Genomic DNA, 26,520 nt, shown 5'->3' with positions numbered 1-26,520 from the left:
AACCCAACTAGACATATTATGTTACAAGGAATGTCAGATTTCAATTTTAGCAGTCGTCAGGGTAAGGGTTAACTGGAGACGCAGCGTGTTAACTGTATCTGTGGAGATTATGGAATGTTTATCCAGTGATCAGATTTCCTGTTAAGTGTTTGGATTTCCTGAAATCCTTGCTATCGACCCAAGTGCTGTCCACTGAACAGACTTTTGGGGGGGGTTTCTTTGTGCTCACATGGTAGGCTTTCCTTCCTGCTCTCTTCCCAGTTGTAGTGCCTGTGTGTCCTCACCGCTCAGGACATTTATGGATGGAAATAAAAACTTTTAGTCTCCAGAACCTTGGATTTTATTTTTTTTTAAACTGGAAATAACAACTGAAGAAACATGGTTTATTTCAGCGGCCCACGGGATAGGATGTTTTAGCCTAACATGGAATAATGGCCATAGGTTTGAGGAACAAATTTGGAATGGGAATTCAAACTGCACAAGTTCTGGTGAGTTGCAGCATGCTAAATTTAGGTGTGGTTAGTATTGTACAGTACTTAGACAAAGACAAGGTGGGAGTGTGTGTCCATTGAATCTGACTGCTAATCACTTTACAACAAACAGATCCCTGAGACTGAGGAGATAGGACTTTTTGGGAGTGGGTATGGGGTATACTGGTGAAGTTCATTTTTTAATTCCCTGAAAATGCATGCTATTTCCTTGAACAAAATATATGGGGCCTGATTCTGCAAATCCTTGCCCTTGCAAGTAACCCTTACTCACGAGTAGCCTGATTAACTTTAAGAATTGCACATGTAAGCAAGGGCTTTCAGGATTGCGCCAATAAGTTACTTAGTAAACCACAATGTCTTGATCTTAGAAAAGACTGAGTGAATCGGAGGTTTTTGTTAAAATAGGAATTTTATGGCTGTATTTTTAATTGTATTCCTCATAGGTCTTTTGCATGTTGAATCTAAACTTGGTTTTCAATTTTTAAAAGAATCAGTGTGACACTTTTTTTTCCTATTGCCTTTTCAAATGCATTTGTAATAGAAGCAAAAATGTATTTAGTGCAGCTGCATTGGGAGAGGACAAAAAGGGGCTTCTTTATGTCTGTAGCAAAATTGCTGAAAGATGTCCTGTAGCAAATGAATTGTGCAACTAAAATAAAATGTAAGCCGTGCGTATGATTTAACTAGGCTGCACAGCAGTGATAGTAGTCTTGTGTATTTCTAATTAAACCCTGATCACAAATTCAGGGCGTCTGATGGTCTCACAGTCAGTGAGTCAGCATTTGAAAGGAAACACTTGAGGCCCAGTCTTGTCGTCCTTGTTCAGGCAAATCTATTCTAGAAATCCAGCGCAAGTTCTGCCAGAACCAAAGGGGCAAATCAGACTCATATAAGCACTGAACTATTGAAATACAGTTTACACTGTCCTTAAATAAGTGCTCTAGTTACACTCAACACTTGTGAGTTATTTGAATTAGTTCAAAAATCTTTTAGTGGGGATGGGAGATGAGATGGCCTCAAATTACTTGGATATTAAGGAGCATCTGTGCTAGAGGGAATTGTGAGTAATAAGTTTACTTGAGATATTTACATCTCAGCATTGTTTTCACACTGGAATACTGAAATCTTCCTGAATTTTAATGGATATTATTGAAGGTCTGGGGCAGTCAAGCCATGTTAAAACTAAAACTCTCTAGGTATTTTAGTGGGAAAATACTTTTCCATTTACAAACTGAAAGAAAGCGCTCACCAACTTCTGCATTTTAATCTTACCGTGTGGAGTCCTTGGGGATTCTAAACGCATTTGTTTTTATTTTGATGCTCCCCCTTCCTGTGCAAAATCTTAGTCCTGATCCTGCAGTTCTTGTGCAATGCACTGCTGTCAATAGGAGGCTTTTGTGAGTGAGATTGTCGGGATTAAGCACTTCTCCTTCCATCAGTCTTGTAAGAATGCTATTTTTATTATTTACTTGGGATGCTGAAGAGAAAGGAGCCACTGTTTTACACATGGAAAGTTGAGATTCTCTTTCAAAGTTGTGCACTTTGAACTTAATCCTTCCCAGACACCCATACTCATGTGAGTAGCTCCTTGGAGCCAACAGAGGCATGAGTAGGGACTTCTCACCTGAGTAATGGTGTGCAGAACTAGACCTTTGGTGTTCTGCTATGCATTAAAGACTGTACATTACTTTGGTTGTCTATATGCATGACTGGAAATAAAGCAGAATAGAGGGGGATATCCTCATCTCCAGGCTATGATATTCTGTCTGCAAAACTCCTAGCAATACCAAAGGGCTAAATGCCCACGTCCAGATGCCACTAATGATAGGTGATCTTCCTTAAATTCAGAGGATGAGTTGAGACAAGCACTGAAAAGAAACATGTGGGACTTTTCCAAACCCAATCAAATCTCTTGGGTTTGAAAATCAGGTTGGCAGTGTCGTAAGAACAGGATTTTCTGTAGAAATGCCTGTGTTTCTGGTTTTGGTTAAGCTGGAAATGCTGTGAGTATAGCCTTTCTAGTGATATTTTGGTATTTCCTCTTCTGCCCACACCCAGAAAGAGGAAATGCAGATGCACAACTTTTATTTCTTTGTATGTGTTTTTTTTCCTTGTGTGAACTTTCTTTTTTTATTTCAAACCTCACAACGTTTTAAAGTTCAGTTTGATTTGGACTTTGGGAATTTGTTCAGCACTCTATTTGCTTAGCAGCACCAAGCTATGTCCCCTTAACTAAAAGTGATTATTACATTAAGTTTTTTGTTTGTTTGTTTGTTTTTTAAAATGTGGTCACCTGGGTCCAGCTACCAGTGGCCATTTGCTGATGTAACAATAAGCGCCATGGTAACTTGCCCTCTGAAATTTTCTCAGTGACAATCAGCAGAGAATGGGTTGAATGCAGTGGCGGATTAAGGATTTTGCCACCCTTGGCCCCTATGAACTTGTTTTAGTTTTTTTACAAATTGGTTTGAACTAAAATGAATCTAAATAACATTAAAATAATTGAACATTTACAAGTTTTATTATAAATAAAATTACAAATACAGTGGACCCTAGCTTGAACGCGCATCTGTATAGCGCAATTTTGCTTATAGCGCAGGACTGCACATGGATCCAAAACCCCGCGTTCACGGGGGGGTGGGGGTCTGGTGCAGTTTAGGATTCTCGTGAGTATGTTTACTGAATGGCGTCGTGCCGTCATTGATGGTTTCAATACGCGGTATGATTGGTAGAATCGCAGCGTCACTGATGCTGCAATTACAAAAATGCTGCTAATATAAGTTTTCTGCCCCTGCAAATTTGCTGCCCTAGCCTAGACCTTGTCGGCCTAGGCGATAATACACCACTGGCTGAATGGGCATCAAGAACAAGCCACCCTGTTACCCTTGGAGATATTTCCTTCAGGACTTTTTAGTCTATTTCTAATGACCACCAATAAGCTCTACAGTTACAGACCCTATTGTACAATCTCCTTTCTGCATATATGAGGCGCTCCTCAACTCATGCACTCATTCTGTGCCTCTCGTTCACCGTTGTGCCTGCCAAGCCGCCTGCTTTTCTTCTTGTTGTTGTTGGCAAGAGTGAATAAACAGTTTTGACAGGTATAGAGTACTGGAGAGTCAACTTAATACATACAATGATGTTTCTCTGCTCTGACGATCAATGGGCCAGAGTAACAAAACTATTTTGACTAAGTCATTTCTCACATTAAAAGCTTCTAACCCTTCCTGTCCCCTTTGTTTTAGGGGAAAAGAATAGGATGGGATTTTTGTATCTCTTCTGGCCCACAGAGCATTTTTAATCTTCAGCCGTTTTTCTATGATTTCTCAAAACCCTTTTTAAATGGCCACCCAAACTGCAGGTGAAATTCCCACACTTGTGGGCATTTCAGGCACACAAGTGGGGTAACTGACCACATGCATTTGTATGTGCTACTGTGGGATCTGCCTGCACAAATGAGGCAGCTGATTTTGCAAAACTGTCTCCCTTTACGATTGGGTTCATTGCACAAATGTCTGTACCATGGCTTTGCAACCTATAACAAGAAGAAAAAGGATTTTTTACTTTATGGAATATTTCTGTCACACAATGAGAATTGGCCCAGATTTAAAGTAGGCTCAGTGGAGCTCAGGCAAGAGTTCCAAATACGCCAGTGTGCTTGTGCTAGTTCTCTCGCCCTCTGATTCAAAGTCCCCTTTTTGGCTTTAGGAAGCTGAGGTATCTCAGATGCACGGAAGGGAAGGACACAATATGTAGTCTTAAAACAATGGGTCAGAATAAAAGGAATGGAATCAGCACTCAGATTGGAATAAATTCAGTCTGCCCACAAACCAAGCTCCCCCCTACTTGAGCATGGCTTATTTCTAGGGTTTGTAGCCCCAGCAGGGCACGTGTGTCTCAGTGCCTATTCCCTCACCCTAGAGGGAGTGACTCTTCCACTATATTTTCTTATATCTTGTCTGGAGTTTAAAAAAAAATCTACCACTGTGAGTCAGCAGAAATTACTCTGCCTCTTTATGCAGAGTTCTAGCACCCAGAAATGGGATGAGTTCCTAGAAGAATGCTGTATCCTATGCAGGTTCAGAGACTCTGCCACTGTATTGGAGGGAGACTGGATGACCGAGACAGCACATGATTGGTAATAAGAGCTAGAACCTTTCAGCTGTTTCATAGGTCACCAGCACAAAACTCTCCTAGTTTGATTGGGTCTGATCTTATGAAGTGCCACCCCAACTCTTACAGCACTCGAGGATACTTCCTGGCCTCACAGAACTGGGCACAGAACTGGACCTGATCCAATGCCCATGGCAGTCAGTAAAAAGACTGCTATAGATTTCAGTGGACTTTGGATCATGGCCAAAGTTTGTCACCATTTAATGTCTGTTTACCAGCTATCGTAAAACTCTCAGGTGGCACTGGTCTCTTGGAATCTATGGGTGTTTTCAGCATAGTTCTTGGCAGGTAGATGTCCACGTCACACACACAAAATCCCACAACACCATAACTGTCTCTTGTGTTGGCATGCTAATCAGGGGGACCAAATATTGAAGGGAGACAAAGAATGAACTGTCATTCACCCTGAGAAGTGGCCTGTTTAAGTCAGAGTAGAAGCAGGTCAGGTCAATGTCAAGAAGCAGATGCATGCTCACAGTATGTGTACTGTGGATAAGGAAAGGGTGCTGCTGATCCTTGGTTGCTGTTAACTGGGATAGTGGATGGAGATTTGCCAATTTACACCAGCTGAGGATCTGGCCCAGCATGTTAATATTTAGAGCTGTTGAACAAAGCAACTTTCACCAGCATTAAATTTGAACAAACTGTCAATGACAACGATCAGTGTTTACTGCTTCTCAGTGGCTGCGAGTTATTTCGAAAAGTCAAGAGGAATCTACTGATTTGCTCTGCTTTCTAATACATCTCTCTGAAAGCAAACTAAGGAAACCTCCTCCCCCACTCACCAAACTGGTCTACAGGTATTTGTGAAGGGGTAGGGGGCGGTGCTTAGTGGTTAACCACTTAACAATTTGAAGCATGTGGCTAACTCAAAAAAAGCCTGTCTCTAAACATCTGCAGCCTTTAATTATATTAACAGGAAAGGAGTGTTTGTTGGTTCTGCTAGCTGCACTGTAATACTGCGCCAGGAAGCTGTACTCATCCCATGACAAAGCTCCTGATAAAATGCACTCATTTTATCCTTTGGAACTTCTGCCTACTAGGTCAGGGCTCAGCTGCTCTCCTATGTCAAAGCTATATTGTGTTTCTGCTTGGCATGTCACAGTGAAACACGCAACAGGAAATAAAATAGGGAGAGAAGAAAGAGAGGTCTTTGTCATAAGAGGGACAGCAGCTTCATAAAGGGAATAGGAGGCAGAATAACAAACTGAAATTGAGGAATATTTGTTACAAAGCTTAGTAAAGGTGAGATGTTGGAATAGTATCTCTAGTGGGCGCCACACAGGCTGAGGCATTTAGAACAGTGGTTCTCAAAGCCGGTCCACTGCTTGTTCAGGGAAAGCCCCTGGTGGGCTGGGCCGGTTTGTTTACCTGCCGCATCTGCAGGTTCAGCCGACCGTGGCTCCCACTGGCCGTGGTTCGCCGCTCCAGGCCAATGGGGGCTGCAGGAAGTGGCCCAGGCCAAGGGACGTGCTTGCCGCCGTTCTGACAGCCCCCATTGGCCTGGAGTGGTGAACCGCAGCCAGTGGGAGCCATGATCGGCCAAATCTGCGAACGCGGCAGGTAAACAAACTGGCTTGGCCTGCCAGGGGCTTTTCCTGAAGAAATGGCGGACTGGCTTTGAGAACCACTGTCTTAAACCACTAAAACTTAAGATTACAAAACGTTTATATGTTGAGAGACTCATGAGAAATCTTACAACCAATGACTGCTGCTAGTCCCCTGCAATAGGAGTTTTGTTTGTATTCCATTTTCATTTATTTCTAATGCAGACACACATGCTATAGGCAGGACTTCCTATCCTTTGATCTGAGTCTAGGTGCTATTTGACAGGCACATTTTTTTAAGAAGTCAGCTATACAGACTGGCTACTCCAGTTACCTCCCTTTGCCCAACAAAGAACCTAAATCATAACACAGCAGCTAAAAATGTGTTTCCAACCTGTATGGTCTCCCACCAAAGTCCTCCCAACATCTCTCATCTCAGGAAGCGTACCATGAAGGTTGACCAGCTAGCACTGTTTTGGACCAAGGGGAAGTGAGGCCCTGCCAGCTGCTCCCTCTCTGTTATATAATCTCCAGCTCTGCGCCACTGATGAACACAGTGGTGGCTGTGAGTCATGGGAAGAGAGGTGGTCTTCCAGATCAGTTGGTCCTAGACCACATGTGTTTCTTAATATCCATTCTCCAGTCTGAGAAGAAGAAAATTATACTATGGCCTAGTGCTTGAACCACAGGAAAGAGATTTGGGATTCCCAGTGTAACCTTGTTCTGCCACTGTGGACTCGAGTAAGCCTCTACAATTCCAGCTATAAAATGGAAGTAATACAACTTACCAGCTTGAAGAGGTGGTATTTCAATAATGTGTTTTCCCCCATCTGGTTTTCAACCAAACAATCAGCTCCCTACTCTTCTCCCATCACAATCCATAAAGTTAATGGTCTTCCCCTCAGTCTGTCAGTTCTTCCACACCCACTCCTAGCCCAGTATCCCTCAATCCACCATGCTCTCCCTCCCCAGCAACCCATGAAGGCAGACAGGTTGTCCTGCAACCTCTGGCTGTGGATTTGCAGAGTAATGTTCTTTAACAGTGGGGAATGGGTCCCCTTTGGTTATCGAGGTGGATGGATCTTCTCTAACAGCTGGAAGTTGCTGTTAGCTGGTGTGGGGGATCAGGTCTTCTGTAACTAGTGTGAGAGTGCTGGTCTTCTCTAGATAGTCTGAGGAAGCATGTTTCCACTCAGTGATAGTGGGGAATTTGGAGGAAAGCAGAGCTCCAATCAATCAGCTCCAGCCCAGTTCTGGTTCTTCAGACTCCAGATGAGGCTGGGCACACAAACATCAGAGTGGCAGCAACTTGGTCCTGCCTCCTATCTTTCTCCTTGTGCACTGCTGGAGCAGCCAGCAGAGAGGGAGGTATGTGTGTGAAATAGGTGGTGCATCCTCCATGTGCTCCTAGATGCCAGTGGAACATGCAGGAGGGTAGTTCTTTTGGACATGCTAGCACAGTGGTGCCAGTTGTGAATGCATCCACTTCACTAACTCAGAAAAGGGCTGAACGTTTTAACCTGCTGATCCAGCAGTCCTTAGCATTTTGTACTACACCATAACACTGAATGCATGTTGTCGTAAATGGAGCATGTGTGATGTGACTAATTGCTGCTTCTCCCTGCACTCAAACCCTTGTTAGATCCCTAACAACCCAAAGCACTTAATATATTTCATCACTATGTAAATCTCTCATAAAACACCATCAGCTCCTCAGCTGGTGTAAATGATCTGGCCCATCCATCTTATCAGGTGCATGTCTTTGTTGCACTTCCTTTAATAATTAAATGTGTCAGCAGGTGCTTTTTTATCTCTGTTCATACCAGTAACAATCATAGCCAAGTACGCAGTGAAGCTTATCAGACTCAGATCTTAGCACAACTCAGTATTTATACATCCATATTAAAAGGCATCTACACTTTATGACTGAGTCATTTGTCAAGACATTTTACTATTCCTACAATATACTGTGTTTATACTGAATGTACAGATTTTAAATAGGTACAGACACTCATGCCTAAATTCTGATCTCTTTTACAGTAGAGTAATTGCTTTGACTTCACTAGAGTTATTCCAGAATTACACAAAGGTAAATGAGATCTTCGTCAGAACTCTTATCCTCAAAAATACATATGAGATGAACATGATCGTTGTTTTGTATGTTTAAGAAGTTGTGTCTAAATGAGAAGGGATGAACAGAAGCAATCCATCCTGCTTTTGGTAAGGACAGAGTTTAAATCTGGTTCTGGCACAAGAAAAGATCTACAGCTGTTATCTGCACTCACTCCCTAGAAAGACAAATATATCTGAGCTCAGCTGAAACCAATTTCCTTACTATGGAGAATACTGGACTTGAAGGGCCTGATCATCTGTTCCTCATTCCTGCACTTGGAGCAGGAGCAGGGATGCAAAGGTGATTGTAAATCATCTTTGTGCCCTCAATATACTGGAACCTTGCAGGACCCTACCTGGCATTAAAAGTGAGTTAGAGTACCCTAAGACATCTAACTTACGTTTTTCTTCCCAGGGTCCCCTATGTCCCATGGGAGGTATAAAATAGCCATAGGGCTGTGCACTCTGGCTGAGCCCCTGACAGCCCTCTGATCTGTCCCTGATGTCATGCTTGGGAGCAGAAGATATCGTGGTTGGTGTAGTGCATTTATGCCAGTTTTACACCGGCTCCCTGCACAGAGGGTATTCTTGAGAGGCAATTCTCCCCACTTTAGGGACCCTTAACACCAGAGTAGCCTAAAGTATATCTGATAATTAGACCCTAAGAGTGCATAGGCTGTTGAAAACTGATATCTCAATGAATTTGTGTGATGCCCACCATCTTGGTGCAGGGACCTCTACAGTGGAAAGCATGAATCTCAACAGTTTGACTTAAAGAATCAGGCTCTGTAGCAAACCCATATCCTCTGTGGATCAGAGGGAATGCAGAACAGGGAAAATACATACCCAGCAGTGGGTTACATGCCCTTTTTCTGTCCAGAGGATGTAAGTCAAGGCTCTCAACAGCTCATATCCCAGTTGAGCTCTCATTTCTGTGACAGCTACCATCTTGGCTGACACCAGGAATTGAACTAGGGCCTTTCTGAGCAGAAACTATGAATCTTTGCCACTTGAGCAAGAAAGCCAGGCTCATAAGCTAAGAGCTGCAACAGATTCTCATCCTTTTGTAGATCAAGCACAAAGCATGATACTATCACACACACTAAGCAGTCAGTTACCCTTGGATTAGACCTAGGATCATCCTGATAGCAAGGAAACAGGGAGTTTTAGTCAATAGGTTGTTGTGCTACTTGTATGTTGAGTTTATAGTTGGAGTCTGTGGGGACACTTGTCTTTTCCTTGGGGGAAGGAGGATGTTATTTGTATGTCATGTAGTATTTTATGGGTTGGGAGAAAAACATCCAAAAGGAACTTTTAAATCATAGAATTTGTCAAAATGAGTATTCTGTTGATCATGAATGTCTAGCTGGCCAATCTGCAGTAGTAATGCTTCACTTTGAGTATCAGTATCAAGGGTACCATTCTTGCTAGAGCCAGGCATCATGGCCAAAAGTTACACCAACCATTTTTAATTCTTTGGTGCCTAAGGCTAAGTACCTAAATAACTTCCAGGGGAGCTCCAGGTACTTAGCATCTTTGAAAGTCAAGCTGTTTACCTAGGTGCTTATATATGGGTAGAAGGACCTAGCTTAAGCTACCCAAGACTGAAAGCTTTTGTCTGTTTCTCCACGTTAATGTTAATGTATCTCAGTCCTAACATACAACACTTCTGCTTTTGAAATTCTGGGCCTCTCCTGAGTGAGAATTGCCAACTAAGCCAAACCGTGGTGTATATACAAGCAGATAGCGACTTGGAAGAAACCTCCAAACTCAGATAAGTTTGTGAATTTATGCAGAAAAGGAATCCAGATCCTTAGAAATGACAACTTGGTGCTTTAGCTACATAGTTGCCTCTACTGCATATTCATTCACTAGGTCCTGTAGAAGAAGAATGCTGGAGATAAATAACAAAAAAACATAATCGGATTATTCAGCTCTTCTGTATATAAACTGGAGTAAGCTTTGCACTAACCCCTGCAGATATAACTGAGGGGAGGAAGAAGGACTGAAGTGGCCAGACACCATCTCTCTGAACTCTGGCAAACCAGGCCTTCCTTAAAAATGTGACACCTTCGTTACTGAAGTATGTTAGTTGTGAGAACAGAAAATCTGTTTTGTCCTTTCCCATCCATGTCAGAATGAACAGGAAAATTTGTTTCCAGAAAGGAAATACACTGATGTTGGAATGCATGAGGATGCACATGTGTAATTTTAACAGCTTACAGCACTCCCAGGTGGTTGTGCAATAGCATATTTCCACTGAGTAAGAAAGATAGGAAGTATGGCAAGAGACCACCCTGGCTTAACCAGGAGATCTTTAATGATCTGAAACTCAAAAAAGAATTCTACAAAAAGTGGAAACTAGGTCAAATTACAAAGGATGAATATAAACAAATAACACAGGTATGTAGGGACAAAATTAGAAAGGCCAAGGCATGAAACGAGATTAAACTAGCTAGAGACAAAAAGGGTATCAAGAAAACATTCTACAAATACAATAGAAGCAAGAGGAAGACAAGGCTAGGGTAGGCCCATTACTGAATTGGGGGTGGTGGGAAGGGACAATAATAGAAAATGTGGAAATGTCAGAAGTGCCGAATGACTTTTTTGTATCGGTATTCACTGAAATGATTAGTAGCAATTGGATGTCAAACATGGTGAATGCCAGTGAAAATGAGGTAGGCTCAGAGGCTAAAGTAGAGAAAGAACAAGTTAAAAATTACTCAGACAAGTTAGATATCTTAAAGTCGCCAGGGCCTGATGAAATACATTGTAGAATACTCAAGGAGCTGATTAAGGAGATATCTGAGCCATTAGTGATTATCTTTAAAAAGTCATTAAAAATGGCAATTATTACAGAGGACTGGAGAAGGGCAAATATAGTGCTAACCTCTAAAAAGGGAAATAAGAACAACCTAGGGAATTACAGACCAGTCAGCTTAACTTCAGTACCCGGGAAAGATAATGGAGCTAATAATTAAGCAATCAATTTGCAGACATGTAGAAGATAATAAGATGATAAGTAACAGTCAGCATGGATTTGTCAAGAACGAATAATGTCAAACCAACCTAACAGCTTTTTTTGACAGGATAACAAGCCTGGTGGATAGGGGAGAAGCAGTAGATATGGTATATCTTGACTTTAGTAAGGCTTCTGGTACTATCTTGCATGACGTTCTCATAAACAAACTAGGGAAATATAACCTAGATGGAGCTACTATAAGGTGGGTGCATAACTGTATGAAAAACCATTTCCAGAGAGTAGTTATCAGTGGTTCACAGTCAAACTAGAAGTGCATATTGAGTGGGGTCCTACAGGGATCAGTTCTAGGTCTGGTTCTGTTCAATATCTTCATCAATGATTTATATCAGGGGTGGTCAACTTGAGCCTGAGAAGGAGCCAGAATTTATCAATGTACATTGCCAAGAGTCACGGTAATACATCAGCAGCCCCCCATCAGCTCCCCCACCCCGCGCCCAGTGCCTCCCAGCCACCAACAGCCCTGCCAATCAGCACCTCCTCTCCCTCCCCTCACCTCCCGATCAGCTGTTTCATGGTGTGCAGAAGGCTCTGGGGAGGGGGCAGAAAGGGGTGGAGTGGGGGCAGGGCCTGTGGCAGAGACAGGGGTTGAGCAGTGAGCACTGCCCAGCCCCAGAGTTGGTGCCTATACAAGGAGCCGTATATTAACTTCTGAAGAGCCGCATGTGGCTCCCAAACCACAGGTTGGCCACCCCGATTTAGATAATGCAATAGAGAGTAGACTTATAAAGTTCCCAGATGATACCAAGATGGGAGTGGTTGCAAGTGCTTTGAAGGATAGGATTAAAATTAAAATGATCTGGAGAAATTGTCTGAAGTAAATAGGATGAAATTCAATAAGGACAAATGCAGAGTACTCCACTTAGGAAGGAACAATCAGTTGCACACATACAAAATGGGAAATGACTGCCTAGGAAGGAGTACTGCGGAAAGAGGTCTGGGTGTGATGGTGGATCATAAGCTAAATATGAGTCAATGTAACACTGTTGCAAGAAAAGCAAACATAATTCTGCAGTATATTAGCAGAAGTGTTGTAAGCAAGACACGAGAAGTAATTCTTCTGGTCTATTTCATGCTCAGCTGAAGTATTGTGTCCAGTTCTGGGCACTATGTTTCAGGAATGATGTGGACAAATTGAAGAAAGTCCAGAGAAGAGCAACAAAAATGATTAAAGGTCTAGAAAACATGACCTATGAGGGAAGATTGAAAAAATTGGGTTTGTTTAGTCTGGAGAAGAAAAGACTGAGAAGGGACATGAATGGATCACTTAATGATTGTTCATTCCCTCTGGGGCACCTGGTATTGGCCACTGTCGGAAGACAGGATACTGGGCTAAATGGACCTTTGGTTTCACTCAGTATGGCCGGTCTTATGTTCTTCTAACAGTTTTCAAGTTTATAAAAGATTATTACAAGGAGAAGAGAGAAAAAATTGTTCTCTTTAACCTGTGAGGATAGCAGAAAAAGCAATGGGCTTAAATTGCAGCAAGGGCCGTTTTGGTTCAATATTAGGAAAAATTTTGTAACTGTCAGGGTAGTTAAGAACTGGAATAAATTGCCTAGCGAGGTTGTGGAATCTCCATCATTGGGGATTTTTAAGAGCAGGTTAGACAAACACCTGTTAGGGATGGTCTAGATAATACTTAGTCCTGCCATGAATGCAGGTGACTGGACTAGAAGACTTATCTAAGTCCCTTCCAGTCCTACGATTCTATGATTCTATATATGTCAGTTATTGTGTGGCCTGTGCAGTGAGCAATAGATTTTAAAAAACTGTTGTTTATGCTGCTAATAGATTCTCTCTCCTTGGAAGTTGCATATGTTTGCAGTATCACAATGCCCTACCTAGCCACTCTTTTAATGAGAGGCGATGGTGGGAGAGGAGAAGAGTTCCAGGAGAAATAACATTCTGACTTCTGTGCACGTCTGTGCCCTTCTTGTATAGTGTTTCCAGTGCAGGAGACTGGGAGAAAGACAGGATAACCTGTTCTTGAGAGAAGCATGAGCAAAGATGTGCAGTAAGTCAATATTTATAATTAAATATAAATCAAAATTTGGCTGGAGATGAATGACTGGCAGTGCTGTTACTGAGTTAAAGTGGATCAGCTATGTCCTGTGAAAATCTGAGTTGTGTTTAAAAAGCTCTGGGGTTTTGTTTTTTGAGCACATAGGAAGGTTTAGTTTGATGGTCTTACACGGATAATAATTCTCCTCGTTTGAAGAGCTGGCCTTCGGGAAGATGATACCACCACAACATATCATTCAACAAGAGCTCAGAAGAGTTTATAAAAGGATTTGCCATCCATATGAATAATGACAACATCCTCAGTTACCCTGATGAGTTAAAACCATTTTCTTAAGTGATATGAACCCTCATGCTTCAGAGCATAAACCAATTCTTAACTGACAGGGTTAGGAAAAAACTTCCCATATGGATAGATTATTCCAGAATTATCCATTTGAGAGGTATTTAAACCTTCCTCTAAAGCATTGATTAGCCACCATTAGAAACAGGTTACTGGACTAAATGGACCAATGGGACACTTAGCATGTAAAGGAGAATCTAAGCATTGAACTTTTAAAAAATGAAATTTAGCCTTTTTATTGCAAAGATAGCTTTGAAACTGTAAACCAATGACTGGGTCTGTAAAAATCACTGGCAAGTTTTAACAAAGCGTTCTTCTAGGGATTATTCTCTCCTACAGTTGCGCATAGCTAGATTTTTGGGGTAGAGTGAAAGTTCATGGTCACAGGTCCCTTGACTTTTGGGGTGTGGGGGTTCATTTTGTTCAGTTCAGTTTCCAAATCTAGCAGAGGGAGAAGGGTAGTGTCACTCAAGCTACCATTACAAATGCTGAAAACTCTTCTACTAAACTGGTCTAAAAGAAGATATCTCAACAACGTGAGAGAGAGTGCGGCCTGTTGGATGAGGCACGACATTGAGTCCAAGGTACTTCTACAGTCCAAAACAGGTTCTGACACTTACTGCTTCTTTATTGCCTTAGTTTCTCCATCTGCAAAATGGACTTAATAATAATTGTCTAGTTGAAGGGGAGCTGAGAAACATGTTACTAAAATTAAAGCTTGAAAATTGCTGTGGTGCTAAACATTTCCTGGAGTACAATACAAATCCTCCAGTCACTGGGGGCTTGGTCATCCCCAGTTCTGGGACTGTTGGTCCCTATGCGTACTCATGGGCGTCATGTGCCTGAGTTCGAAAATTCTTCAAATTCTTCTGTTGATCAGTACATGTGCAGGCAGTAGCTCTCCTTATGCTCCTGACTGAGGGTATATAAGAGGCAGTGCAGGTCGATGCCTTTCCAGTTCCTTCTTACCACACCCTGGCCTGAGTCAGATTAGTGTCCTCCTTCACTCCATTGCATAACCTGCAAACAGAAAATATCTGTGAATAGTTATATAGCTTATCTTGCTAGTTAGCATGGAGTAATTTCTTTCGCCTGGTTGGGGAACCCCATCCTGGGTCCAGGACTATGCCCAGAATCCCAGGATTCAAGAATGCATCTCGTGCCCTCACTCCTTCTCCATCAGTGACTAACATCAGTGGTGCCTGTACTGTCTGGGTGAGGCAAAGTGCGGTATCTGTTGCTCCTTCCCACCCAGAACCCAAGAAGCCCATAGGAGCTTCACCTATGAAAATACTTGTTGGAGAAGACCCCTCTCCAATTTGGCCAGAGAGAACCCCCTATACATCAGCCTTAACTGACCAGCAGTGTCCCTCCAGTGCCTTGGAGCAGAGCCTTCAGCATCTAAGTCCAAGGACTCTTCTTCTAGAGGGCACAAGGATAGATCCCCTTGGAGGACTGTCCATAACAAGTGCGCTTTCTCCCTGAGCCTGTCCAAGTCAGCTGAGATGTCACATATGGAACCCAAGGAACCAGTTCCACTGAAGACCACTAGACTGGAGGGTAAGGTGTGTAAAAAGAAAGATCTGTCAGTTCTATCAGTCACCTTGATATCAAAGTGCAAGGACAGATGTTTGCCGGTTCTATCTGAGTCCTGGTCTGAACCCATTGTTGATACTGCCTTATTCATCTAAAGATCATCCAGCTGTTGCAGATGCACCAGACTTGACTGCTGGAACCCTTCAGAAACCAAGCCATGTGGAGGTATACATAACACTGTGGATAAAGGAGGAATATATCCTTCAGTCTTCACTTCTTTCCAGTCCTGCCCTCCTGAGGAATCTCCTTACTCTGGAGAAGGGGTTTATATCAATATCCCAGAAGCAGTCCCATCTCCAAACATCTGGTAGGAATGCCCCGGTACCAATAGTGCCACGTCTACCGATGGGACAGTTCTCGGACTCGGACTCCATAGAGATACTCAATCCCTGATGGACAGTCGAGGGGTTATGCTTGCCATTTCTCTGGTTACAATGCCCCCAGCCCAGGGACCACTGGTACGAATTCTCTTGGAATCCCTTGCAACCGATCAATCCCTCTTTCTAGCCTTTCTGTGGCAAGTGCCCAGGCTCCTCTGAGTCATACTGCTCCTCTCCCTGTTGCCAACCATTTCCATTGACGTACGAGGACGAAGAGCCAGAGACAGAGCCTCAGATACTAATGGTTCCAACGGGTGCCTCTTCATCATTCCTGGACAATGCGGTCACTCCTTCATCTTCTCTGGCGGATGACCACTGGCAGAACCAGGAGCAGTTACAAACAGTTGCCATGACCTGGAGATCCCATTAGAGGAGGTCCAGGACCCATCACGCCCGCTCCTGGACATCTTGCAACCTCAGGGACCAAGTAAGGTCACCCTTCCGATCAATGGGGCCAAACTAGAACCAGGCAGAGCAATATGGCGTGCTCCAGAATCCTGTGCCCCAATACAGAAAACAGCCAAAGAAGCAGAATTTTTATTTTTCCCATCCTGCCCCCAATGCACAGGTGGTACAGGCAGCTACAAAAAGAACTCGTTCACACTATCAAAGGGCCACCTCAATAGATAAAGGTTCTGAGATTGGACCTGCTGAAAAGAAAAGTCTTCTCCTCCGGGGCCCAGCAATTTTATGTCACTAATTACCAAGCTTTGTGAGTGAAATACAACATTAATAACTATTCCAGGCTTACGGACTTCAGAGATAAGCCTCCCGTGGAGGACAGGGCCCAATTTCAGTCTCTTTTAGATGAGGGGAAGCTAGTGGCAAAAGTAGCCCTCCAACAGCAGTGGATGCTGCAGACACAAATTTCAGAACTTTGGCCACTGGTTTAGTCATGAGGAGATACTCTTGGCTGCAATCAGCAGTGTTTCCTAGGGATGTCCAAAACACCATACAGGACTCCCCATTGAGTCCAGCCTCTTTAATGAGAAAATGGGTGCGCCCCTGCACTCACTAAAAGACTCGAGATTGGCTCTGCATTCCCTGGGGATTTTATACCGCAGAGCTCAGGAGGAAACACCAGAGATGGCAGGGTGGCAGGGCCACCTCCTCATGCACTTTATTACCAGTTCCCAGCTGAACCTCCATGCAAATGTCAGAGCATTCAGAGGCATCACTTCTTGGCCTCCTCTACTGCCACAGCCTCCTCCTCCTCTCTTGCGCTCTCTCTCAACCACTGGCAAAAGTCATTTTAGACACATTGGTCAAGACCTGGGTACCTGGTGCCACCCACCTCTTACCCTGTCTCTTTTGTCTTACACTCTTCACCCACAACTGGAACAAGTTCACTACAGACAGTTGGGCTGGGATACTCCTTAGAGTTTCTCTCCTTCCTATCTCACAAATCTCCTTTCTGGTCCCCCTCTGGGGAGCAGTCTCAGAAGGGATTCTTCAACAGGACTTGGAATCCCTTTTACACGGAGGAGAAATAGAGTGCGTCCCATCTCATTGCCACGGGACTGGATTCTACTCCCTGTATAACCTAATTCCCAAAAAGGACAAAGAATGCAGACCCATCCTGTACCTTCAGAAACTGAACATCTTTATCTGAAAGCTGAAATTCTGAATGATAATGTTAGCATCAATAATGCTGGCGTCAATAATGCCTTCTCTTTAGGAAGCCATATGGTTTGCGGCTCTTGACATGCAGTGTGTGTATGTCCACATGGACAATCACCTGTTACACAGGAAGTTCCTGAGTTTTATGGTTGGCTGGAACACTTCCAATTTTGAGTCCTCCCCTTTGGGCTCGCTACAGCATCCACAGTATTTATGAAGGTTTTCTCTGTGGTAGAAGCCCAGATGAGGTGCCAAAGGTATACGGTGTTTCCATACCTAGACAATTAGCTCCTCATCAGCCAGTCTCATCAGGAGGTCAGGTCTGGTCAGTGACAAGGTTTCTCATACAACTTTTAGCAGCCGTAGGCATTTGCATAAATGAAGAAAAGTCTGTTTTGTTTCCCATAAGGACAAACTTTATAGGGGTGATGTTGGACTCAGTTTCTGCGAAGGCATTCCTTCCCTCAGACAGGTCTCATACAATGAGTAACCTGATTTCATGCATTACCCACAGACCACGAACTACAGTGTCTTTCTCTGTTAGGTGCATGTGGCCATGTGACACCATTTGCCAGACCGCACTTGCTGCAGTATCTGCAAGCTTGGCTCCACTTGATCTACTAACTGAACAAGGACCCATGAACTCCAAAGTGACTGTTCTCACCAGAATTATCACCTCCACCAGTGCTTAAACCTCCACCTCAATGGGACCTTAAACTCATCCTGATCCTCATGCACAGGTCTGCCTTTCAAACCCATGGTGACATGTGCCATGACCCACCTGCCCATGAAGATGGCATTCTGAGTGGCTATCACTTTGGCTAGGAGGGTCAGTGAGCTTGGAGCCATGTTGGCATATCCTCCTTATACACTGTTTCACAAAGAAAAGGTTACTCTCTGACTACACTCCAAATTTCTCTGCAAGTTTGACTGATGGAACTCAGGCACAAATGATACATTTACCTGTTTCTTTCTCCAAATCCCCATGGTCCCTCTGAAGACAAGAGACTTCACTCCCTCAATGTCTGGCATGCTCTGGGGTTCTACCTGTAAAGAACCAAACTTATTAGAAAATCACCAAGAATTTTTATCACCATAGCAGAGAGATTGCGTGGGCAGCCCATATCCTCCCAGAGGATTTCTAAGTAGGTTTTGGGATGCATCTCAGAGTGCTACAAGATAGTAAAACTTCCCATCCCCCTCTTGGTGTGTCACAGATCACTCCATGTGAGCACAAGATTTCTCCATGGTATCCCTGTCTGACATCTTCCTGCAGTGTGGCCCGCTGGAGCCCTAGCCACATGTCGGCGACACCCTACACTCTAGTTCACACCTCAACTGCAGATGTAGCAGTGGGATTTGCAGAATTGCAAGTATCTTTGCTACCAGCTTCCTCAGACCCGCTTCCAGTCTGAACACTGCTTGCCAATTACCCATGCGTGGAATACACATAAGGACCAGCACTTGAAGAAGTAGTGGAGGTTACTTACTTACTTACTGTAATAGTCAGCAAAGAGTACTGTGGCACCTTATAGACTAACAGACGTTTTGGAGCATGAGCTTTCGTGGGTGAATACCCACTTCGTCATGCATCTGACGTGATGAGTATTCACCCACGAAAGCTCGTGCTCCAAAACATCTGTTAGTCTATAAGGTGCCACAGGACTCTTTGCTGCTTTTAGAGATCCAGACTAACACGGCTACCCCTCTGATACTTGTAATAGTCAGGTAAAATAACAGTCATCATTGAGTGTATATCCCTTATCCAGGTTAATGCCAACAGTATGCCCACCAGTTCAGCTGTCATAATGGCATAAAATTGAGTAGTCTCAGATCTCTTAATTACAAATTCAAAGATACAAAAGGCCTTTACCACTCTACCTGTGTTGTCATCTCTAGAGCTGTCAGTATAGATTTGGCAACTCTGACTCCATTTAACATCTATAAACTCATAAACCTTAGTCATGTTTTATGGTCCTGCTCTTCTTTGTTTTGTAGTATAATTTCAAATCCACAACTGGAGGGATAACCGTCCAGCTATAGTTTGATTTCTCATGACTAAAAATTTTAATTTCCTCAAGACCTCCATCTTCACCCAAGTCTTTTACCCAGCTTTTGACCCTGTTAGTATGTGGGAGTTTGTGGCACCCAGTTACTTCTTGTCTACTTAATTCCCAGCAGTGTATTTATTCAGTACTCTTATCTTCACCATTTCCATTAGCTTTAACCTTTTGGGCTCTGGTTAACCATTGCATACTTAAATTTATAAGCATTTTCTCCAGATGCTACCTGCAGCACACACAGCAGAGTCGTAATACTCACACCACCTGGGATTCACGGAGCTTGGGCTTGGATTGGTTCTAATTTTTGTCAGTGTTGATTTAGAAGCTCAATTAAAGATTTAGTATCCATAATCTGTAACTGGACTTATTAATGCCCTATATAGCATCAGCATGTTTATATCTGTGCCCTACTTGTTCCCAGCAATACTTTAAAGCAGATTCATCCTATCTTTACATTTAGTCTTGATATTATCTATATGACCCTTCTAAGTTAGTATGCCATCAAACATAACTCTTAAGAATGTAAAACTTTTACTACCCATATCTTTTCTGTATAGAGATATAGGTTCAGTTTTTCCCCAATCTTCCTTTTTGTAAAGATCATTGCCTTTGTTCTAGAACAAGGGTTGGCAGCCTTTCAGAAGTGGTGTGCTGAGTCTTCGTTTATTCACTCTAATTTAAAGTTTTGCGTGCCAGTAATACATTTTAATGTTTTTAGAAGGTCTCTTTCTATGTCTATAATATATAACTAAACTATTGTTATATGTAAAGTAAGTAAGGCTTTTAAAATGTTTAAGAAGCTTCATTTAAAATTAAATTAAAATGAAGAGCCCCTGCTAGACGAGTGGCCAGGACCCGGGCAGTGTGAGTGCCACTGAAAATCAGCTCACGTGCCGCCTTTGGCACGTGCGCCAAAGGTTGCCTACCCCTGTTCTAAGAAGAGAAAACTTAAATCCCTATCCTGAAATCCTCCTGAGTGCCTCACTGGTTTTCTCCGCAGCATCTTAGGTCGTCTGCGTTTGGCCCATATAGCACAGTCATCTGTAAATGGAGTAATACCTATTTCTGCCCATATAGTTTCTGGGAGATCCTTAATCATAATGTTAAACAGGGTGGGGCTGATGGCATTCCATAGGGGAGTGTTGTTAGTGAGTTTATAAATATTCAACAAAGCTACCCACACCCTGACTTATATGGTTATGTCACTTATTATCCACCAGAACATTCTTCCTCTTAGTCCAATTGTGGCTAGTTTATACAGCAAGCCTTCCTTCCATAGCCATTCCTTCCCATCATATAGACTTTCAGTGTCCAAAAAGACAGCTATCATAAACTCTCTGTTCCTCATGTTTTTTTGTATTGCTGTTTCTATTGCAACATGATCAACTGTGCATCTTCCTTTCCTGAAACCACTTTGCATACAGTTTATAATTTCATTTTCTCCAGATGAGCTACTCATCTCTCATCCTTTCCATAATTTTGCCCACACACAATGAGGGCAATATGACTATATGCATCAGGTCTTGTGTATAATTGGCCAGGTTTTCCTATCCATATAGCCACTGCTTGCTTCCCTTCTGCTAGTAGTATTCCTTTTCCTTATATATTATTACATAACTTAAATAAAACTCTTACATTCCTTTCCAGTTGATACTTAAGCATTGCATTACACATACTATCTTTACCTGGGGCTGTATTTTTCTTTTGTCTATAGTTCTTTTTGAGTTCCTGAAATTTGCTGAAATGTTCATTCAATGCATCATCTTTATATTCTACCCAGCCACATAAAAGCTCACAATTTTCTTCAGCAAAAAAGGTTTGTTCACAAAACTTTTACTTTGATTTCTGTCACTACTAACTTTTTGGAACAATTTTGCTAAGGTGTCTGCTTTTCCTAAGTTAGAACTTTCAACTTTATCTTTTACTAGAAGACCAGGTATACATTTGTTTTTACTCCATATTCCATTCATTATTTTAAACTGGCTTTCATATATATGAAACCCTGACATCTTTGTTCATTTTCCCACAATACTCTTTCTTTGCCTTTTTAATAATTCTTTGTGCTACTGCTCTATGTCTGTTATAGTTCATTAAGTTCTTGCTATTCATTGTACTTTTTGTTGTTTATTTGCCTTATTTCTTTAAATGCTGCTTTACAATCTTCATTCCATCAGGGAACTAGATTTCTGAGTTTGTGTCTTCCATATCATTAGGTTGCTTGTTGCTATAACTCCCTGTATTATATTATATTATCATGTATTGTATTATATTATCATGAAATTCCTGTAGATTATCACTTATTCAATTGGTACTTAAATACTCAGCACATTTACTCTTAACAAGTCTCCAATTTGCTTTTCTAAGGCTCCGAGTAGGAACTCCTTCAGTGTTTTCAATATTATCTTGGCCTTGATAGGTAATTAGCATAGGGAAGTGATCACTTCCCACTCCATCTTCTTTATAGGTTTCCCAGCTGCATTTACTTGCTATCTTGCTTGTTGCAATTTCCAGATCTACACCTGAAAAGGTTCCATCCACCTTTTGAGCAATACCAGGTTGTGCATGTCAATGAAGAGTTCCAAGCTTTTGCCATTATAATCAGTTTTCCTGCTTCCCCATAATTCATTATGGCTATTAAAGTCTCCACAAATAACATACAGGTCTTTGACACCATTAACTAACTCTTCAAGTTCTAGATTGCCTAGATTTACATGGGTTGTAAAGATTGAAGATACATATAAGGGTGCTGTTGTTCTGCAGAGGAATCTCAAAATTTACATTCTGTAATTCTATGTTAATATAACTAAGACCTTCCTTTATAAGTGTACAGATCCCTCCTCCTCTTGTTATTTCTCTGTCACATCATATCCTGGCAACTAAACATAAATTTTCACTAACCATGTTTCTTGTACACATATCACCTTAAATTTGTTTAATTTCAAAACCATTTTTCTTTAATTCCTGACCATATGTTTTTAAACTATGTGCCTTCCAGCAAAAAACATTAGACTCATGTTGTTTAAACTACTTTATTACCTTCATTTAAAGTTGCATGAATGCAGTCTATTGAGAGATTGCCTATTTGCAAATATTTTTCTGCTACTTTTGTTGTCATTTTTATTTTCAGTCTCCTTCTCTGTCTGTAAAGTGTGCTTTATCATTTCCAGTCATAAATGCCATAAATTTCTCTTTGTCTACAAGCAGTACATCTTCATCTGTTCCTTTTATGTTATCTTTTCTGCTTTGAACTGCATGTTGTTGTACCAGTAGCTTTTTTACCTCACTGGCATTTTCTTCCTTCTCCACATTCCGCTGTGAATATATTTTGGTAACTTCTGCACAGCATTTTTGTGTGTGATAGTTTTAGCTTTCTGTAGCTCTAGCTTTTTCCACTGCTACAAACCCTTTGTATGCTGTACTGTGCTTATCCCTACAATGGCTGCATTGTAGTTCTGTTCCTTCCATACTGCTCTCATACAAGTGGTCTCCTCTACACTAACCGCACCTCGTTTTCCCCATTCAGACAATCACCACATGCCCAAACGTTTGACATTTTATAACATCTCAAAGGGGCCAGGATATGTGGTTTAACCCAGAAGGGTTGATATCCTGTACTAACCTAACTGGGTAAGCATTGCACCTTTAAATGCTATTCAGACAGCTGTGGATGGCTTGTGTTCTCTCCTTCTGCTAATCAGTCACTTAACAAACAGCAGTTGGTCCTTATCTATAGCCCTTTTAATTTCATCCCCAGTCATGTTTGGGGGAGCCCCATATATTACCCCTCTTACTTCTGTCACAAATTTAGGTTACTGGCAAATTACTTTTTATTCTCCCTAAAAGCGTAGCTTTAAGAAGTTTCTCAGCCTGTTCCTTATGTGCACATCCTACTAATAAATCTCCATCCTGCATTCTTTTTGCTCTTAATATATTTCTACTACTTTGCCTAATCCATTCTACTGTTTTCAAAGGATTAACATCTTCTATCTTTACATCTTCGGCCAGTGATTTGATAATTATAAAATGTTGATGCTTTTTCCTTATTCTCTTTTCCATCCCTGTCTGCTCCCTCTTCTTAGAATCAGAGAACCATAGGGCTAGAAAGGACTGGACCACACGGGTCGTCTAGTCTAACCCCCTGCCAAGATGCAGGATTTGTTATGCCTAAACCATCCAAGACAGATGACTATCCAGCCTCCTTTTGAAACCCTTCAGTGAAGGAGCTTCCACAACCTCCCTAGGCAGTCTGTTCCATTGTCCTACTGTTCTTACAGTTAGGAATTTTTTCCTGAGATTTAATCTAAATCTGCTGTGCTATAGTTTGAACTCATTGCATCTTGTCCTGCCTTCTGTGGCAAGACAGAACGATTTTTCTCCATCTTTTTATAGCAGCCTATCATGTCCCCCCCTTAATCTCCTCTTTTCCAAACTAAACATACCTAGTTCCTTCAGCCTTTGCTCCTTCCTTTGATCATCTTTGTCCCCCATCTCTGCAGCCTTTCCAGTTTCTCTATATTCTTTCTATACATTGGTGACCATACTTAGACACAGTACTCCAGCTGAGGCACAACCAGCGCTGAATAGAGCTGTACTCTCTCCCGTGACTTGCATGCTTTGCCTCGGTTAACGGAACCTAAAATTGCATTTGCTTTTTTTGAAACAGCACATCCCCCCCATCCATTAAACCAGTTACCCAGTCAAAGGAGGAAATCAAGCTGGTTTGGCATGATTTGTTCTTAGTAAATCCATGCTGGATGCTAGTGATCACCCCTTCACCCTTCAGGTATTCACAAATGGAATGTCTTATCCATCTAGTAGCTTCCCAGTATCGAGGTCTATAACTCCCTGGCTTCTCCCTTTTCCCCTGTTTGAAAGATGGGCACTATGTTAGCCCTTCTCCAGTCTTCCAGGACCTCTCCTGTCATCCATGAGTTTGCAAATATTATTGCCAGTGGCACCAACATTTCTTCAGCTATTTTCTTCAACACCATGGGGTGAATAGCATGATGCCCCGCTGACTTGAATCCATTCAAATTAGTCAGAAGATCTCTGACATGTTCTTTTCTTATCCCAATCTGCATTCCTTCCACTTTATTGTCTATCGTAACTTTGTGTCGTCCAGTCACGTTATTTTTTGTGAAAAGACTGAAGCAAAGTAGGCATTTAGCAGCTCTGCCTTCCTATCATCTTCTGTTACCAGCTCTCCAATGTTGTCTTTAACATTTCTTGCCAGCTGTAACTCGTTCTTTGCCTTGGCTTTCCTGATTTTGTTCCTACATACTCGCACTATTCCCATATATACTTCCTTGGTGACATGCCCTTCCTTCCATTTCCTGCATGTATCCCTTTTGGTTGGATGGCTGCAGAAGGCACTTTTTAGCTACGTTGGCCTCCTTTGGCTCTTCTTATCTTTCCTTTGCACAGGAATAGCTTGATGTTCAGCCTCTAATATTACAACTTTCATGAACTGCTTTGACTCCTTCTCTTCCTAATTGGTCTTTCCATGGGACTTTGCCTACTATTTCTCTGAGTTGGTTGAAATCCACCTTTCTGATGTCCAGTGTCCTTGTTTTACTGTTCTTATGCCCTCCTTTCCAGAGGATCTTGAATTCTATCAGTTCATGATCACTTCCTTCCAAGTTGCCGACCACCTTCACGTTTGCAACTAGTTCATCCCTGTTGGTCAAGACCAGATCAAAAATGGATGACTCTCTAATTGTTTTCTCAACTTTCTGAATCAGAAAGTTGTCCCCTACAGAGGATATAATATGTTTTGCTGTAATAGTCTGCCACAGATATCAGAGAAGTTAAAATACCCCATTAATATTAGCTCATGTGTCTTAGCTATCTTATACCTGCTTGTAGAATGCCCCATCCACTTCCTCTTCTTGATCTGGTAGTCAGTAATAGGCCCCCTCACACAGGACCGGCGCTAGTGTTTTTAGCGCCCTAGGTGCACGGCCATTTTGCCGCCCTGCGCGCTGGCCTGCGGAGAGGGTCTGCTGGTCCACGGCTCCGGTGGAGCAGCTGCAGCCGTGCCTGCGGGAGGTCCACTGGAGCCGCGGGAGCAGCGGACCATCCGCAGGATGCCTGTGGCAGCTCCACTGGAGCTGCAGGACCAGGGGACCCTCCGCAGGCACGACTGCGGCAGGTCCACCGGAGCCGCCTGCTGCCCCCCCCCGGCAAAATGCCACCCCCCAATAATCCTGGCACCCTAGGCAATTGCCTAGGCCACCTAAATGGAAGCGCTGGCCCTGCCCTCACATCATGACATCACTGTTTGTCAGAGGATGGAGATGGATGGCAGGAGAGAGATCACTTGATCATTGCCTGTTAGGTTCACTCCCTCTGGGGCACCTGGCATTGGCCACTGTCGGTAGACAGATACTGGGCTAGATGGACCTTTGGTCTGACCCGGTACAGCCATTCTTATGTTCTTATGTTATTCTTTTCCCATTTTATCCTCACCCAGAGACTCTCAGTAGGTCTGTCACTCAGTTCCTCATGGAGCGCGGAGCAAGTGTATACGTTCTTGATGGACAGCACAATGCTTCCTCCTTTTTTCCCCCATACTTATCCTTCTGAAACAAGCTATTTCTCTCAGTGCTGGTATTCCAATCATGGGAGTGGTCCCACCAAGTCTCTGACGTGCCAATTAAGTCATAATTGATTTTCTTCAAATACCATGATTTCCAGTTCATCTTGCTTGTTCCCCATACTCCTTGCATTGATATTTAGGCATCAAAGATATTTTGCAGACTGCCCTGTTGCTATTCTTTTTGCCTCTTTAATGCAGTTGTGATTTCTAGTTCCTTCTCCAGAACGTAATCCCTTCCCCTTGATTTCATTACTTGAACCTAGATGTGCACTGGCTGGATTTTTGTCACCATCCCCCATAAGACCTAGTTTAAAGCTCTCCTTATCAGGTTAGCCAGATGATGTCCAAAGATGCTCTTCCCAGTATTTGCTAGATGCTGCCCATCCCAGCGCAGTAATCCTCCTTCCTAGAACATCAGCTTATTGTCAAAGAAGCCAAAGCCCTTTTGCCGATACTACCTGCATAGCTATGCTTTTACTTCCATGATTTGACAGTCCCTGCCTGGGCCTTTTTTCAACAGGGAGGATGGATAAGA

At 42.6% G+C, this 26,520-nt stretch overlaps 1 protein-coding gene across 4 annotated transcripts in view; it reads left to right on the top strand.

Annotated features, from left to right (window-relative positions):
- The first annotated feature begins 275 nt into the window (after positions 1–275).
- ASAP1 (ArfGAP with SH3 domain, ankyrin repeat and PH domain 1) overlaps positions 276–26,520 on the top strand; it is a 329,644-nt gene continuing 303,399 nt past the window's right edge. For all 4 annotated transcript variants that reach the window (XM_050940653.1, XM_050940651.1, XM_050940654.1 and 1 more), the window contains exon 1: positions 276–488. The gene's annotated coding sequence lies outside the window, so the exon portion shown is untranslated. The remainder of the gene's footprint in view (positions 489–26,520) is intronic.

Source organism: Gopherus flavomarginatus, chromosome 2 (genome assembly GCF_025201925.1).
Source record: "Gopherus flavomarginatus isolate rGopFla2 chromosome 2, rGopFla2.mat.asm, whole genome shotgun sequence".
In the NCBI taxonomy this organism is placed as follows: Eukaryota; Metazoa; Chordata; order Testudines; family Testudinidae; genus Gopherus; species Gopherus flavomarginatus.
The sequence above is the reverse complement of the archived record's forward strand: the minus strand, read 5'-3'. Positions and strand labels throughout refer to the sequence as shown.